Consider the following 13,351-nt stretch of genomic DNA (forward strand, 5'->3'; position numbering starts at 1 on the left):
TAGAAAGAATGGACCTAATAGATATATACAGGACATTTCATCCAAAGGCTGCAGAATATACATTCTTTACAGTAGCACATGGAACATTCTCTAAAACAGACCATATATTAGGACACAAAGTAAATCTTAACAAATTCAGGAAAATTGAAATAATTCCTTGCATTCTATCTGACCACAATGGAGTTAAACTACAAATTAGTAGCAAGAAAGGCTATAGAGCATACACAAAATCATGGAGACTAAACAATACACTACTCAGAATGAGTTCCTCTCAAAAAAAAAAAAAAAGAAAAAACTAAACTAAACAAGCCAGGCATGGCAGCACATGCCTTTAATCCCAGCACTTAGGAGGCAGAGGTAGGAGGATAGCCGTAAGTTCGAGGCCACCCTGAGACTCCATAGTGAATTCCAGGTCAGCCTGGGCTACAGTGAGACAATACTTCAAAAAACCAAAAAGAAAAAAACAAACAAACAAACAAAAAATACCCCAAGCAACCCAATGAAAATGGAGTAAGGATTTGAATAAAGAATTCTCAAAGGAAGCAATACAAATGGCCATTACAAACTTAAGGAGATGTTCAATGTCTTTTGTCATCAGAGAAGTGTAAATCAAAATAACACTGAGATTTCCTCTCACTCCTGTCAGGATGGCATTAATCAAAAAATCAAACAAGGGTTGGAGAGATAGCTTAGTGGTTAAGGTGCTTTCCTGTGAAGCCCAAGGACTCATGTTCAACTCTCCATGTCCCACATAAGCTAGACACACAGTGACACAAGTGCACAATGTCGCACATGTGAAAAATGGACTGCACACATCTGGAGTTTGATTGAAGTGGCTGGAGGCCCTGGCACACCAATTCTCATTCTCTCTCTCTCTCTCTTTTTCTTTCTCTTTCATAAAAAAGAGGCCAGTCTGTTGGGCTTGCCTCAAAAATAAAAAAAAAATAAGGATGTATTTGGAGATAATCATTCCAAGCAAGGTCACATAGGTACAGAACGATAAAGGCCACATGTACTCTCTTTTTTGAGGTTTCTAAGTGGGATGAATTGTAGATGAGTTCAAATAATAGCTAGTGCCATGAGTATGAGCATAAAACTAGAGTGAGACCAGGATAGAGAAGAAATGGAGTGGGAGGAGTGTATGAATTGAGGGACAAAAGGAATATTGGGGCAGGTGGGGCTTGGAGGGGTAGGAGGTTGGGAGGGTAGGGAAGTAACTCCACAAAAGACAACATTAATCAGTTCAATGAAAAGCCCTCATTTTGACTATCATTCTACAAGATATAAGCACCGATAAAGTGGGAGGGGAACAATCTGGATAGAAGGTGGAGAGAGCTTAATCATGCACAGGCCTCTAGTCCCAGCCCTTGGGAGGCAGAGGTAGGAGGATCACTGTGAGTTTGAGGCCAGTCTGAGACCATATAGAGTGAGACCCTACCTTGGGGGAGGAAAAAAAAAAAGCCTTAACCTTAAAAACACAGACTCTGACTGGTAAATCCAAGGCCCAGAATTGGATTTTCCTCCACAGTGAGCTATGGCCAGGGAGACCCATGAGGTTCCCAAAACAATGTAGGCCATTATCCAAACACTTGGTTATCTGCTTGAGCTAAAAGGTAAGACCCTATTGCTGAAGACACAATAGGCCATGGTCACTGGACATGGGAACACCATGCTGGAACCAAAAGGGAAACTAGTTCTCTCCCAGCTAGCTCACATAGTGTCTGAGAGCACTATTGGAGATGCTGGAGGACAATGTTCACCAACAGTATAAACAAGCAGGGGGCCATATAGACTATGAAATCAACCAGCCAGACAATAAGTACATACTTGTGCAATAATGGCACACAGCCTCTGTGGGTAACCAAATGTTCTCTGATTGGACACAAGGCCACCTCAGTGGGAGAGAACTCATATCTGGTACAGGAAACCAAGTCTGAATTCCAGGGTCAGGAAACCCAGACTTCAGAGAGAAGCACCCACTGCTCTCTGGAGAAGAAGAGTGGGCTTGCATACCAAAAAATGTCTCAAACAACTTTGCATGCCCCCTTTAGCCCAATCTGCTCTCACACTTGGTTGGAAAACCTGTTTTACAGATGGCAGAGAAAATGAAAGAAAGCCTAGATCCATCAATGAGACAAGAGTTTATCAGACCACCCACTGTATGACTTGCCACCTCCACGATGTTGACCAGGGCCCAGGATTAATTGCAGAGTAAATGACATCCTAAATCTACTCTTACTGGTAGCCTGACAACCAGCCCCAAGGTGATGGTGACAGACATGATGATAATCAAAACATATCAAAGCAGAAATTCAGGGGCTACAAAGAACTCAACACTAAATCAGACTGCCAATAGGCCTGCTAGAGCTCAGGGAACACTGAGGAAGAGAAGGTGGAAAGAATGTAAGCACCACAAGTGGGTAGGATTACCCTGGGGCACAATCTCCTGCTACCCTATAGGAACTGACTGAGGCTTTGAAGGCTCTAGCAGACGGCTTCAGGTTCACTGAGATGAACTTTCAGATCAGACACAGATATGGAGGAAGTGATATTTATTGAAGTTTATGGATCCAGGGAAGTTCCACAAATGGCAGAAGAAGCTGGCCTGCCAGAGAAGCACAGGCCAAAAAGCCAAAAGCCACACAGCACACTTCAGGAACTCCTGCTAGGCACACTGTGCATATCTTTAGATTGAAATCTGAAACCCACCACCACACCTAAAGATGCACCCAGTGGCATTGCCTTCAGCCAGCTGCTGCAGAATACAAACTACAAACAATAAAGAACTGAATATATTGGGGGCCATCTATTCAAACTACCACATTCCGCACCTGGCCCCAAATAGATTTATAACCAATACACATTGCAAATTGTACTCAGTTCAATTTCAAAGGTTCCCCACAGTCTTGACCAATTTAAGATAATAAGACCTATAAAATCAAACAAGTTAAACACTTCTAATATATAAAGGCACAGAGTAAACATTTTCAACTGGTATAAGGCATAGCAAGGAGAGTCTAAAACAATGCAAACTCAACCATCATGAAATAAACATCAAATTACTTCAGTTCAAGTCCAATACAACCAGAGACTGACAGTTTCCAGATTTTCCAATTCCGCCCCTCCAGCTGGGCAGAGTAGCCAGGGAACACTCATCTCAGGCCAACAGTGTGCTCTATGGTAGCACTTGCATAGTCCTGGTATATCCAAAACATCTGGAGGTCTTTATGCAAACCGTGGTCCATCTTCTAAAGGTTCTTTCAGCCTATCAGGGCATCAGGCCCTACCTCATGCTGCATCTCAGCGGCAGCTCCTGGAAGCATGTGCAATTCACGACCACTCCTCGCATTTTTATGCTTCTGAAACCAATACCAGGTGTTCAGGACACAGCCATATTCTTAATTCACAGACAAAATAAATCATAACCTTGAAAAGCAGGTTCCTTCTCCAGTCAATTCTTTCCAAAAGTGTTTGCATTTCTATGATAGTCTTTCCTTGGGCATCCTTTCCATGGTAAAGCAATTGGACCATCTTCTTAAGATTGCTAATGTGTTTAACAATAGCAGCTTTAGTAATCTAAAGCGAGTCTCTGTGCCAGTAAATTTAACTTGCTTAAAGTTTTCTAGCTTAAAATCTTAAATCTCTCAGTCTAATATCTCTAGCCAAGCACATCAGTCCATTACAAACTTAACCTCGATCAAACTCTCTGGACCTGGGCAGCAGGATGCAGCCAACCCTTATGCCAGTTGCCCAGTTCCAACAAAGTCCTTTTGCAGTCTTTCCTTCTCCTTAGATAGCATATAAGGCAAGCCTTGAAGTTCAATACTGTCTGCACTTAGCATCTCTCATCAGAATAGTCCATAAAACTTGGCTTACCACTTCAGAAGACATCTTGAGTTGCAAGCACCAAGTCCATGCCTATTCCTCCAAAACAAAGGTTCCAAAATATCAACATCCACATGATCAGGTTCATCTCACCCCACTTCTGGTACCCAATTCTGTAGCAGACAGCTTCAGGTTCACTGAGATGAACTTTCAGACCAGACACAGATTTGGAGGAAGGGATATTTATTGAAGCTTACAGATCCAGAGTAAGTTCCATAAATGGCAGAAGAAGTTGGCCTGCCAGAGAAGCACAAGCCAAAAAGCCAAAAGCCACCAGCATACTTCAGGAACTCCTGCTATGCACACTTTGCATATCTTTAGATTGAAATCTGAAATCCACCACCACACCTAAAGATCCACCCAATGACATTGCCTTCAGGCAGGTGGCTGCAGAATGAAAACTACAAACAATAAAGAACTGAATATATTGGGGGTCATCTATTGAAATTACCACAAAGGCTCCACAGTAAATACCATAATCCTACTGAGCAGGACCACCAGGGTAACAGGAGTCAAGGCCAGGGGATAAAAGAGTAAAATCTGTATGAATATGTATGTGTATGTGTATGTATATGTATATGTATATGTATATGTATATGTATATGTATATGCATATATATGTGTGTGTATGCATGTATGTAAATAAATATATATACATATATATTTTTTTAATTAACAACTTCCATGATTGTAAACAATATTCCATTGTAATGCTCTCCCTCCTTCCCCCACTTTCCCCTTTGAAACCCCATCATATCCTCTTCCCCTCTCAATAAGTCTTTTATTTTGATGTCATGATCTTTTCTTCCTATTATGATGGTCTTGTGTAGGTAGTATCAGTCACTGTGAGATCATGGATATCCAGGACATTTTGTGTCTGGAGGACCACATTGTAAGGAGTCCTACCTTTCCATTGGCTCTTACATTCTTTCTGCTACCTCTTCCACAAGGGACTCTGAGCTTTGGAAGGTGTGATAGAGATATTGTAGTGCTGAGCACTCCTGTCACTTCTTCCCAGCACCATGATGCCTTCTGAGTCATCTCAAGGTCAGTCATCTGAAAAGAGAAGGTTCTCTACCAAAAGTGAGAGAAGCATTAATACATGGGTATGAACATTAGGAGAAGTGCTTACTAGGCAGTTTGGTGAGCATAGTATATAAAAATCAAAATCTAAGAGGTTATAAATAAATCCTATGGAAACCTACTTTTTTGGACAATGGAACACTCAGGAGCCATAGATTGTTACTAGAAAATTTTCAGTGCCAGGGACCTTCCAGTGAGTTGTTGGCCAGGGAGGTTCCTGATGCCCCCAGAACATTACAAGCCATTGCCAAGTCCCTTGGTTTCCCATCAGGAATAGATGGTAAGACCCTATTGCTTAAGACTCCACATACTTGGGGTGCAAGGCCACTGAGAAATCCTGCTGCAACTGAGCTGATAACCTCCTCCGTGTAGACCAGTGAACAGGAAGTTGGAATAAGCCATTCCGCATGCAGTTCAATGAGAGAAAGAGAAATCACCAGTGAAGATACTCAACAGTTGACACTGCAAACCTTATATTTTGCCAGCCAGGCCAATGAGCCAATAGGCGCAATAGTGGTACGTCTGTCATGGTGGAATCCAAGTGCCCTCTAATTGGACTGGAGTCCTGTTCCATGGGAGGGAATACATCCCTGATACTGAAAACCTACAACAGGGGTGTAATGTCTTCTGCTATCTGGCTAAATATATGTAATATTTTTTCTTAAATAGGAAAAAATAAAAGAAAAAAAAAAAGAATGGTTTTCTGGATACAGAGGAGGCAACAGTGTTTAATTATCAGTTGTTTCTCTCCCCTCTGGTAACTATCTCTTCAGTATTATTGTGTGTTCCCTGGAAGGATTTTGTTACTATTTTTTGTTCTCACTTCCACCTTACCTAAGGAGGAAGCTTTGTTTCCCTTTTTAAAAAAAAAAAATTTTTATTTTTATTTTTTTATTTGAGACAGGGAAAGAGGCAGAGTGTGTGTGTGAGAGAGAGAAAGCGAGAGAGAATGGGCATTCCAGGGCCTCCAGCCACTGTAAACAAACTCCAGATGCATGTGCCACCTTGTCCATCTGGCTTACGTGGGTCCTGGGGAATCAAACCAAGTTCCTTTGGCTTTGCAAAAAACAGGATGTCCTGTTGAGAGGACTGACCACCTCCCCCACTTTCACCTTAATTCTGTATTCTGCCTGAATCATTTCCTCCCCTCCCTGGAGAATGCATTCACTTCATGTTTAATTATGTAGCTCAATTATACCTAACAACCAAGACAGGGCTTTGAACTCATTTTTTTTCCATCTTGTACTGTCCACAAAATTACCTGCTCTGTGTGGTGCTTCACCTAGGGTCCTTATCTCTGCATTGATAAATTATTTATTTGTTTATTTATTTGGTTTTTCGACGTAGGGTCTCATGTTAGTCCAGGCTGACTTGGAACTCACTATATAGTCTCAGGGTGGCCTTGAACTCACAGCGATCCTCCTACCTCTGCCTCCCTAGTGCTTGGATTAAAGGCATGCACCACCACACCCGGCCATTGATAATTTACTTTTGATGCTGGTTTTCCATTAGTCCTAAAGCTGGAAGATGTTCCACACCTAGGGTGGCTGCCATGAAACACTGGAGTGTACCTTCCTTGGTTAGGGAAGTCCCCAAGGTCATGGAGAAATCACAGGGAGTGCCCACAATTGTTAGGAAATAAACTTGGGATCTGAGAATGACCACACAATCCAAAGTATGTTGGCAAGGTAGTGTTTTCTTCTGCAGAGTGGTAAATAGCTATACAGTCCGGAAAAGAAAACACAGTAGCAGGAAACCAGCTAGGTTTTTATCTCCAAATTTAAGGGTCCTGTGTCTTACTCTGATTAGTCAGAGCTCAACTCACACTCCCCTTTTTGTTCTCTTTTTCTTTTTTATTTTGAACAAGCTCTTGATGAATGTGCTACCGTATGTATCTGGCTGTATGTGGGTCCTGGGGAATTGAACCTGGGTCCTTAGACTTTGCAGACAAACTTGGCCTTAACTGCCAAGCCATCTTTCCAGCCCATCAACTCACACTTTTACATGACTGGCTGAATATAAAAATATCCCACTTTTTAGGGGAAATCTATGGGGATAGGAGCTTCTTACCAAATGCAGAAATAGAAGCTTTGGCATCAAGGACTGTTGACTCTTGGTCTTATGGATTGTTAACTCTTCAGTTCTCAAGGATAGATAACTCAGGAAGGGGTGCTTCCCACAGAATAGTATCCTTACAGAATTGAGTTTCTCTCTTTTTTTTTTTTATCTTTTATTTTTTATTTATTTATTTGAGAGTGACAGACATAGAGAGAAAGACACATAGAGGGAAAGAGAGAGAATGGGTCGCCAGGGCTTCCAGCCACTGCAAATGAACTCCAGACGCGTGCGCCCCCTTGTGCATCTGGCTAACGTGGGACCTGGGGAACCGAGCCTCGAACCGGGGTCCTTAGGCATCACAGGCAAGCGCTTAACCGCTAAGCCATCTCTCCAGCCCGAGTTTCTCTCTTTTTAACCCTTTGATAAAAAAGACAGCACATCTCTCTTCCATATCACTTACACAAGGCATTTAAAATACTAACAAGCCGGGCATGGTGGCGCACGCCTTTAATCCCAGCACTCGGGAAGCAGAGGTAGGAGGATTGCCATGAGTTCGAGGCCACCCTGAGACTCCATAGTGAAGTCCAGGTCAGCCTGGGCTAGAGTGAGACCCTACCTAGAACCCCCCCCCCCCAAAAAAATACTAACAAGAATTCAAACAACTCAGTCAATAAATGGGTTAGTGAAAGGAATAGTTCTCAAAAGAGACTAGTAGCCAGGTACTGTAGGACAATATGTTCTTCCTCACTAAATACTAGAGCAATGTGAATTAAAACTACTTTGAGCTGGGTATAAAAGGTAGAGTGCTTTCCTACCTTGCATGAAGTCTTAGGTTTATTCCCCAGCACCACATAAACTGGGTATGGTGGCACATGCCTATAATTCCAGGTGCAGAGTCATCTTTGGCTACATAGTAAGATTGAGGCCAGTCTGGGATGCATACAACCTTATTTTAAAAATAAAGAAATAGTAAATAAATAAAATAACTTTGAGATTCTATGTCATTCAGTCAGAATAGCACTCATAAACAAATCCATTACTAACAAATGCTGGTGAGTGTGTAGACTAAAGGTAAACTTTATATGCTGTTGGTGGGTATGTGAAATAGTTTAGCCACCAGGAAGTCATTAAGAGCTTTCTTAGAAAGCTAAAAATGGATTTACCACATAACCCAGATTAAACCACTGTTGGGTATTCCCCAAATAACTCCAAGTCTGCAAAACATGAAGATATTTGCACATCAATGCTTACTTGCAGCACCATTCACAATAACCAACCTATGTAACCATCCTAGGTGCTCAGCATCATAAATATTGATGAAGAAAACGTGGTATATATACACAATGGAATTTTTCTAGTCATTAAGAACAATGCCATTATTCCATTTGATAGAAAATGGATGCAACAGGAGTTGATCATATTCAGCAAGTTAAGTCAGATCCAAAATGCCAAATATCACATATTTTATCCTATTCTCTTTCAAATAAACAAAATATTTATCAATTGAAAGAACCTCTCACTATACTTGTAGGTTTCTAGCTATCTTAGAATGAATGTACTCAGTTTTGCTATGACAGACTTCCTGGATAGTCTTCCTCATTAGGAGCCATTTCCATCAGTGTTTCTATCAACACTTGTGAAACCTTCCTCGGACTACAAAGAGGGTAAAAATAATTAAGAGTTCAATGAAGTATATTCTTTTCTGAGTCATGGCTATCTAAAAAAGTATGATGTCAACCACTCGTGGAGTTTAAAGTTTTCTAAAATTATAATAAAAATTGAAAATAGTTGAAATTCTATTTGATTTGGCCCAACATATACCAAAGATCAGCTCAAAAAATAACACAAGAATTGATATTTTACATTGGTTTTCCTAAGTATCATTGAAATATGGTATGTATTTTGCATTTATTGCTAATCTTGATTTTCAAGCAACATTTCTGTTGCCAAGAGCCAGATCTGGCTAGTGGCTATCCCATAGTATGGGGTCAGTTCTAAGTACTCTATTTTCAATTTCTTTCTCTTTCAACTCTCTGGAGCTGTGTTTGATATCATCTGTGAAGCAGCTTTCATTATTATGTGTATTCTTCATTTTCTATGCATGCATCTTGTCTCATTGAATGGTGTAGGCTGGGAGAACAATGAAATACATTTCAGCTGAGAGTTATGGTATTATCTGTCTAGACAGCATGACTCCCTACTGTTCCATTCAGCTTGCTCTGTAGAAGTGTTAACTGCTCTGAAGGGGACTATGAGATTCAAAAGTTCAACCAGAGGCTCATTAACATCTAATTAACTATTAATTAATAGTTGCCACAGACTCACTGACTCTCAAGGTTGGAAATAATTTAACAATAAACTAATATTTTTTGATGAGCAGTTTCCCTGTACCAATTTCTAACTATATGAGAATTTGGCATCTACTTGGGGACCAATTTAGAGGTTGAGGTCATTAAATGTGTCATTGTTTGGCTTGTGCTAGAAGGGAACTTTTCAGAATCTGAAATCTGTTTCTATGAAGTTCCCCTCATATGAAACAAGCACCCTTCCCACAGTGGGTTTTTTCATGTTTGGAGATAGCCCACTAGCTCGTTTTATTTTTAGCAAATCCTTCAAAGTTCTATCAGTATTGCTTGATTCTTCTTGCCTGTCTTCATTGCTTGTCTTCATTATTTTTCTCTTCTCTAAAATAATTATATGTTGACTGAGGTCTTCTTAGAGTACTTAGTCTAGAAAATGATTCCAAGTTCTTTTAAAGCTTGGTCTAGAGCGCAGCCCTTCCAGGCGGTCTGGCAAGTGAAGATCACTGGGACTTGGGGGATTGAAAGAGGAGAATCACAACATATAAACCCATGCTATCTCTGCATTCTTGGTTATTGTGCAAACTACACACATTCGCCACACTGTTCTTCAAGAAGTTACCTTTCCTGGTTTTTCAATTGTAGCAGGGAATCTTCAGGTCTTTTGTTTCTGGTGGACATCCAAGACCAAAGGACTAGGAGAAATAACTTTAGAAGAAAATCCGAGAAATTTCAGGGGAGCGAGTGTTGAAACTGGAGAGGGGCGCACGAAGCGCCCTGAGTCCAGCGCAGAGGGCTGACAGCAAGTCCTGGGCAGACGCTGCTCTTTCTTTCATGGCAGGTATTTCCTGTACGGATCAGTGGAAACGGGCCGGAAGGCGACCAGGCAGGCTGAGGTAACCCCATGAAAGCCTGACTCACGAGTCAGGTTCGCCATTCTAGAGGAAGGGCTCGCCCACCACTCAGAGCCGACGACGGCGCGCGCATCTCAAGCGGGTCCCCGCCACGCCTCCCCTTCAGAGCTGGCTGGAGCGCGCGCGGCTGCGCGCATCCCTGCCACGTCCGCCCAACGACGAGAGCGCGCACGTAGCCGACAGAGGCGGAGTCACGTAGGCGCCAGGCCTTGACGCACAGCCTGCGCCCGCCCCGCCCTCTTCCGCGTTGTGTGGGTCTGTCGCTCTTGGCAGCTGTCGCGCGGTGCTGTGTGTGGGTGTGTGAGAGCGGCCCAGCCAGACCCCGTGGGGTGCGAAGAGGACCGACGTAGGAACGCGTGGGGCGCCCGCCAATGTGTGTGTGGGGGGAAGGGAGGTAGCGAAAGGAAGACCGGAAGAGGAAGTACGCGCGTGTGGCGCGCTTGAAGAGGTGAGGGGCTGGCGGGCGGGAGGCCGCGGTCGCCGGGAACCGAGCGCTTCGCTGTCCGGGTCGTCACCCCGGGCGGACGCTCGCTGGGCGGTTGGGCGGGCGGCGGCCTGGCCACGTATCCTCGCCACCCGGGCGGTCGGCGAGAGGGTGGTTTGAACCCGTGCGTGGGAAACTTGCTTTCGTTCTATTTTTCGTGACAGCGCCATGGTGACATTGATTTGTTCGCGTAGACTTGGGGAGAAAAACTCTCCCTCGTAGGTTGTACCCCGCCACACTGAAAAGTATGGTGTGGAGTGGACTGAGGGCGAAGGGAGCCGGCGGGGCTTCTAGAACGCCATTGTGACGTCGAGGAGCGCGTGGGACCCGCGTGGTTTGGTGTTTTTAAAAGAGAGCTGTAAAAAAAAAAAAATAAATGGATTTATTTGTGGACTGCAGTGTGCTTATGTATTTGTTATTTTTTTGGTTTAAAACAAACATACCCAAATCTGGTGTAAGTGCTGTCACTTGTACAATTCAAGTTACTAATTATATTTTCCTTGTGGTTAAAATTGGATTAGTTTATATCTCCTCATCTGTAGATTTTCTTTTATGATCTGTTCATTACTATGTGCGATGAGAAGTCTGGGAAGTGGGAGACACTGTGCCCCTGTGTAGTCCACTCACGCTCTCTAATCAGTTTGGGCCTCCACTTGGTCAGGACATGTTCGTTTTCCTTTGAGTGAGTGTTCTTTTCAGCGGCTATGAGTAGGTGACATTTAAAGGTAAGCATCATCTTCCATGACCAGCATGGCTTTATATTTTCTTTGATTAAAAAAAAAAAAACAACAAACTAGTGTACATGTTAGTGGTTTGCCTGTTAAGAGAGTTTCTCTCCTCTTGTAGAGTTTAAAGTTCACACTTGGAAACCAGTTTCCATCGGAAGAAAGTTTTTACTTTTCCAGTGTTTACATTAGTTTCTGCACAAGACATGTTCAGGAGCAGGTATGAGAAGCACACACTTATTACTCCCTTACTTTGGGGAGGGAGTTAGCAGAAAACACTTGCAATAATGTATGATCTTCAACTTTGAGAAGACATCTACCTTAAATTGAAGTTGTGGCAAACATGAATGTCTTTGGAAAGAAAAAGTTCAGAATTAGCAAGAAAGAGAGAGTAAGGCAGAGGCTGAGCATCTCTAATCTGAAAATCCAGTCTGAAGTGCTTCAAAATCCAACATTTTTCTGATATCAATTTAGAGGTGGAAAATTCCACATCATGGACCTTTAATCATGGGCAGAATAAAAGCAGCTTCAGGTTGTGTGCAATATGTGTGAATTGAGTGAGTTTTGTGTTTCGATGTGGTCTAATCACCAAGATTTCTTATTCTCTACATGCACATATTTTAAAGTCCCCAGACCCAAATCCAGAGCACTTTTGGTTCCCAATATTTCTGATAAGGAATTCCTCAACCTGTACTTATAACTTTTTTTTTTTTTTTTTTTTTTTCCCCTCAAGATAGGGTGTCCTTCTAACCCACCAGGCTGGAATTCACTATGTAGTCTCAGACTCACAGCAGTCCTCCTACCTTTGCCTCTCAAGTGCTGGGATTAAAGGCATGAGCAAGCACACCACCCTCCCTTTTTTTTTTTTTTTTTTTTTAGCTTTTTTAAACATCCATCAAAAGCAGATATTATAATATAAAGTTACTCTGTCTTTTTCATAGCCTAATACCTAGGAAACAATCCCTGCATAAGTATGAAAGACTCCTCCAAGTTGTCTCTACCTGGATTGGGTGAGTTTCAGAAATGAAATGGTGCAATTTGTTTATTTATTGAGGCATGTTTTTCTAGCATATGCTGACCTGAAATTCACTCTGTAGCCCAGGCCTGGAAATCATGGTGATCCTTTTACCCCAGCTTTTCGGTGTTGTGATTGAAGGTTTGAGCTACCAGAAATGAAACTGAATGGTTCAGTTTCATTTTTCTGCTGTTTACTATGATGTTTTACACGTTCTATTTCTGATGTCTTTAACGCTGATTCAGAGATAATTTAGTTTAATTCATGATTGAGTATTCTGTTTAGGAGGGTTTTTTTCTACTTGAAAAGAGTAAAAAATAATTTTGAGGTTCTTTTTCATTTTGTTGATCAGAAAATTGATACTAAGAAGTTAGTTTTTCTATCATGAAACAAAAATGGCATTTGAACTCAGTTCTCTCAATCATTATCTCTGTTAGTGTTTTTGACTTTTATAAACTAATGTAGGTTTGAACTTATCTTGCTTTTGGTAAATTTTGGCTAGTCTATTTTACTTGTGTGATTCACTCTACACAGGCACACTTATTATTAGGAGTTTGTACTGACTTAAATAAAAATGAAAGCAAGTATAAGCATTTTCATGATATGTTTTAATTTGATAATTGCTAGTTGATAAATACTTGAAGAAAAAGTTTACACCTAAATTCTTAATGACTAAACCTAAGATTGTCATACTTATGAATCAGTTTCTTTTTAAAAATTTTTTTGGTTTATTTTTATTATTTATTTGAAAGTGACAGACAGAGAGAGAAAGAGGCAGATAGAATGGACGCCCCAGGGCCTCCAGCCATTGCGAAGGAGCTCCAGACACATGCGCCCCTTTGTGCATCTGGCTAACACTGGGTCCTGGGGAATTGAGCCTCAAACTG

At 41.8% G+C, this 13,351-nt stretch overlaps 1 protein-coding gene across 1 annotated transcript in view; it reads left to right on the forward strand.

The window, feature by feature from the left end:
* The first annotated feature begins 10,483 nt into the window (after positions 1-10,483).
* The window catches only part of Ascc3 (activating signal cointegrator 1 complex subunit 3), a 380,520-nt gene continuing 377,652 nt past the window's right edge, over positions 10,484-13,351 (forward strand). The window contains exon 1 of the mRNA XM_045155316.1: positions 10,484-10,688. The gene's annotated coding sequence lies outside the window, so the exon portion shown is untranslated. The remainder of the gene's footprint in view (positions 10,689-13,351) is intronic.

This window comes from Jaculus jaculus, chromosome 7 (genome assembly GCF_020740685.1).
Source record: "Jaculus jaculus isolate mJacJac1 chromosome 7, mJacJac1.mat.Y.cur, whole genome shotgun sequence".
NCBI lineage: Eukaryota > Metazoa > Chordata > Mammalia > Rodentia > Dipodidae > Jaculus > Jaculus jaculus.